This window comes from Quercus lobata, chromosome 8 (assembly GCF_001633185.2).
Source record: "Quercus lobata isolate SW786 chromosome 8, ValleyOak3.0 Primary Assembly, whole genome shotgun sequence".
In the NCBI taxonomy this organism is placed as follows: domain Eukaryota; kingdom Viridiplantae; phylum Streptophyta; class Magnoliopsida; order Fagales; family Fagaceae; genus Quercus; species Quercus lobata.
The window spans coordinates 14,842,723-14,847,613 of record NC_044911.1 but is presented as its reverse complement, the minus strand read 5'-3'; the positions used below and the strand labels follow the sequence as shown (position 1 = coordinate 14,847,613).

The following is a 4,891-nucleotide window of genomic DNA, read 5'->3' as shown; positions in this document are numbered from 1 at the left end:
CCTCAGAGCCAAAAACCAGAATTAGAATTCTTGCCAACATTCTTGACAAACCCAGATAAAATTGATAAATTAAACACGAACACATTAAAAATTTGAACAAGAACACAAACCTAGCAAATTTAAAACCCAAAAAATTAAATTTAAACCTAGATTCAAAAATTTAAATTCAAACCCATATTTCAAACCCCCACACCACCAAAACATCAAACACAAAAATCAAATCCAGATTTTCGGCCCCTAAACACTAAATTCAAACCCAGATTTTCTGCCCCTAAACTCAAAACTCAAAACCCAAATTTTCTAAGCACAAACCTCAGATCCAAGCGGCGCGTCGTATAACCTCAAGCAAATCTAGTCCTCTACTCCACTCTCCACCAACGAAATCATACACCAACACAAGCCCTTCTCTCAAACCATGCAAACTCCTCCCACTCCGTCGCAACAAGTCGTCAATACAACCCGCTACTTGAACCAAAACCACTTTGTTCTCTAAACGAGAGCTCCACAATGTGGCTCGCGAGGACGTAGACGTGTCCGACGGCAAAACATGTCGTGATGATGCAGCCTCTGCCCGGGATAGCTCGGCTTTAGAGCCATGCACGTGCCTCCACGTCGTATAAATACATTGAGCTCACGTACACGTGACCCTCCGTGTTCGCCGCAACTCGTGGAGGTTCAGTCCAGACCGTGGTGCCGCTGATTTTGAGTCCGCCGATCACATAAAAAACGCCGTCAACCGAAGTGCCGATGCAACCGTATCTCTGCCTTGGTATTTTATGGTGTGGATTGTTGCTAGGTTGTGGGGGTAGTCTAGTGATGGTGGCGTGGTGGTGGGTCTGCCTCTCTCTCCTCTCTCTAGCTCTCTCAACTCTCACCGTGTCTCACCCTCTCTTTTGCTTTGATTTTTGAATCTCAGCTCTATTGGGGTTTGATATTTTGTTGCTTTTGCTAGGGGTTCAAGTGTTTGTTCTATATGCTTAGATCCCTGTTAATAGTTCGAGAAAGATTGTTTTGTGCTTGGAATATTGATCTTGTTCTTATTTAATTCCCTGTTCATGTTTATTCTAATGTGGATCTTATGTTTAATTTTGTGATCTTACTTTTTGAGTTATTCGTGATTTTTGGTTTTCAATTTTGAGATTTTAAGTCTGGGTTGGTGTTTTTGGTGTTCTTGTTCAGGATACTATTAGATCTTAATTCATGTGAATTTTGATTTTTATTTCTTTTTTTATTTAGTTAAAATTAATAAATTAAATTTTTTTTAATTTGGATGCTGATGTGGCATTTTTTAATGTCAAATAACATTTTTCATTATTATTTTAATAGCCACGTTAGCTTTTAGTATGCCAACAGTGCACTCCATTTGCCACATGTGCATTTTCCATCTCTGATGTAACGGCAGGGATAAAAACAAGACACATTTTTCAGGATAGGAACTAAAAGCAGTGGAAATAAAAGTTATGGACCAAAGTGGAAACGTATGAAAATGTGGTTTTCGCCTACATACTAATCATAATAGAGTATGGTGTTTATATATGTAAATAAACTAGTCGCTAACCCGTGCGATGCACGGGAAAATCTTATGAAAGTATAGTTTATACATTAAAACTTTTTAATTTTACATGAACTATAATAGTTTTAATAATATTTGAAAAATAAAATAAAAAGTGAAAACTCAAGCCAATTCAAGATGAACCACTGCAATAACAAAGGCAGTCCTCCCTTTCATTCTTGCAAGCCAATAGCAATTGCAAGAGCTATCATGAGGGCATTCCATCGTCTTGCTATCATGAGGGCATTCCATCGAATAGTTTTGAACCAAGTATGCTTCTCCTTTATTTTATTCCTATACATTAGTAATTTGAAGTGAGTTTTCAGCAAGTGGTATCAAGTAAAAATCACGTTTGCACAAAACCTAAACAGACATCAACAATTTTACCAAGTTTTTTGCTAACTTCATAATAATTATGGAACACCTTGCAAACTTTAATCACCGTTGGCACATCATTGATGTTGAAGTTTATACATGTTCTGCATGTGGTATTAAGTTTTAGGGTTTTATAGTTGTGACAGCCAAATGATAAATGGAAAGACTTTTATCACATAATAATGATGCAGCAATCAATATATAAATATATTGTGTGTAACAACATACCAAAATTCAATATATAAGTGTAATTGTTTTGAATTATCCATTCATCTTAATCAGAATTCAACAAACTAAATTTGATAAAATGGTTTTCATATAAGTAAAGCTTTATAAAGCTTGAGTATAGTTTCTTCTTATTTCCTAAAGTTTCCACATAATTCATCCAACAAAGTCTATAACTCTTCCCAGACCTTTTTTGGAAAAGTGAAAAACTCTCCCCAGACCTTACCAAACCTAGAAGAAAAGAATGAAAGAAAACTTTAAATCAAATAATCATTCAGAGGAACAATTGAAAACAACCATGAAAAATTTATGACTTGAGTTTTTATTCATTGAAATTGAACATTTACATGTTTCCTACCATAAGGTTTTGGATTCTGACTCCAATTCCAAATGCCATGTCGCTTAATATAAAGTTGTAAACTATCAACTTCTCATATTTTTTAGGAATCCATCACCTCTTCTCAAAGGCATTATCCTAGCATGCTGAGCCTTCACCATCTGTGTTAAACTCTATCCCAAACAACTACATAAAGATGCTTGAATCCCAAACATACTAAATAAAAATACAAAAACTTATCCCTACACTTTCTTAATAACCAAACCAAAATTATTATTAAAACAAAAAATACAAACATGCACATAATGATACAAAAAGAAAGAGAGTGTTTATAAGAAAACTCAGATAATACCCAATTGTGATAATCATAGTTCACTGGCGGCCCATGTAAAAAATACTTGTAGTCAATAACAATGCAATGCAATCTGCTACATAGATTAAGATCATTCACCCAAAAAAAACAAAAATAAAAAAATGCGAAATGGGAAGGGAGATAAATAATAAATTTGAACATATTGATAAATCCTAAGAAAATTTCAAAGTAATCTGACTTTCAAAAGAAAATTTGGCAAACCACACATCAAGGAATTTAGGATTTTGAACAATATTGAGTCAAGATCTGTAACAATGCACAGAATGGTCCATCGGATTTGTGTAGACAACTCATCAAATTTAAATGGGATTAATTCTAAAACTATTAACATCAAATGGAGGAGAAAAGAGAACTTCATGAGAATGAAGATAAGCTCACTCTTCTATTGTTTGCACATCGCAAGTAATTCTGAAAACAATGCACACATCTTTAACTCTCATTGCACCTTTGCTGTTAGACATAGAAAAATATAAGGAAAATGTTTAAATTAAACACTTCAACAAATTAAAATAAATATATATAATAGATTAAAACCCATCTTTTCTATGGGAGGTAAGGTTAATTTAAAAACACAAACTGATCAAGCTTTAGATTCTTCCTAAAAACATATTACCAATATTGATGTAGCAAGAATTAGTAGAGATCGTCACCGATATCAATGGCAACAACAGTTCCTTAAATCTCAACCATTTCAAATAAAAAATTCTCTCACTTTGCGTAAACATGAAAAATTCGTACCAAAGTCAACAAAATGTTTAATTGGGCATGTGAGAACTCTAAAAGAAAACTGAAAGAAGCACACTTAGCACAATTTTTTATTTTTTATTTTTTATTTTTTTTTCAGTTTCTCCTCCCAAATGAAATCTCAAGGTAGCTTTGATATGGTAAAATCTGACCACCCAATTACTTTAAGGCAAATCTATGTCCAACACCTCAAGTAGCCTATCACCACATATTGACTTCAATACATAAAGGCAAAGGCAAACAGTATGTAGAGGCTATAGGAAGGCATGATTTAGTTCATGTACTCAAAAAATTTTATTATGAGAGGGATTTGACTCTAAATTAAGTACCTGTTCTCTCATCCATACAAAAATATATATATAATTTGGGTACCCCAAATTCATCAAAAACACGAAGTTTAAACCATTATTTGCCTATTAGATTCAATAATCAACATATCAGCTTAGATCACAATGAAGTCTCTCAAAATATGCTTCAAAAATAGATAGGGAAGAAAAAAATAACACAGCTCTACCTTTTCAATTTGCTATTGTTGGAATTTGTAGACAGCTTCTAAACTTTATAGGTTCAGTCCTTCACTGTGCATGGCAGAAAGCAGAAAATAAAAGTCAGTAGTAGGAACGAATCTTAGCTTCCATGGTTATACCAAAATTTAAAATAAAAACCTTACCACAACTAACAAATAAAAGTTGTAGACAAACAGCGAAGCCAAAGTTGCAGAAGGACACTGGAAAAGAAGCTGGGGTCTACAACCAAACAAAGAATCAAATAAAACCCCTCAAAAATCTAGATGCTGCTCTTAAAGAAGATTCTTATCAAAAATTAGATAAGAAATAATAAAACAATGGTAAACTTGAGATGAAATAATAATTAAACTAAACATAAAACATGCACAAGGTAAACAATTAGTTTTTATTTCTTTGAAATTGAACCAAAAAATAGAACCGTACATATGTGAGGACAGTGAAAATGGTGTCGAATATTATCATGATGAAGAAATTGGAAATTCACAACTACCTTAAATTTAAAGAACAAAGATATTTATTTCACAGCATTATACTGAATGATTAAAACCCTTAAAAATGAGGGAGGAAGACAAAAAGTTGTGCAGACCAAGATCTGAGAGTAATTTGGTAGAATTGTAGAGTAACAGCTTCTTTCGTATGCAAGAATATCTCCAAAGTACAAAGCATCTAATGGAACCATAGAACATGAAAATATATGTTCTTCTCATTGACATACAAATAACTTAATTAAATTTATGACTAATCAACAGCAGCTTGGT

General features: G+C 33.3%; 1 long non-coding RNA gene across 2 annotated transcripts; it reads right to left on the bottom strand.

Annotated features, from left to right (window-relative positions):
- Positions 1-1,759: 1,759 nt before the first annotated feature.
- Positions 1,760-4,330, bottom strand: LOC115958348. 2 transcript variants are annotated; one of them, XR_004084512.1, is made up of 4 exons: positions 4,277-4,330; positions 4,121-4,184; positions 3,241-3,312; positions 1,760-1,846 (listed from the first exon to the last, which is right to left on the bottom strand). It is a non-coding gene; the product is annotated as an uncharacterized LOC115958348 (long non-coding RNA). The 2 variants fall into 2 exon arrangements; XR_004084511.1 differs by lacking the exon at positions 1,760-1,846 and having other exon boundaries at positions 3,173-3,312.
- Positions 4,331-4,891: the final 561 nt, after the last annotated feature.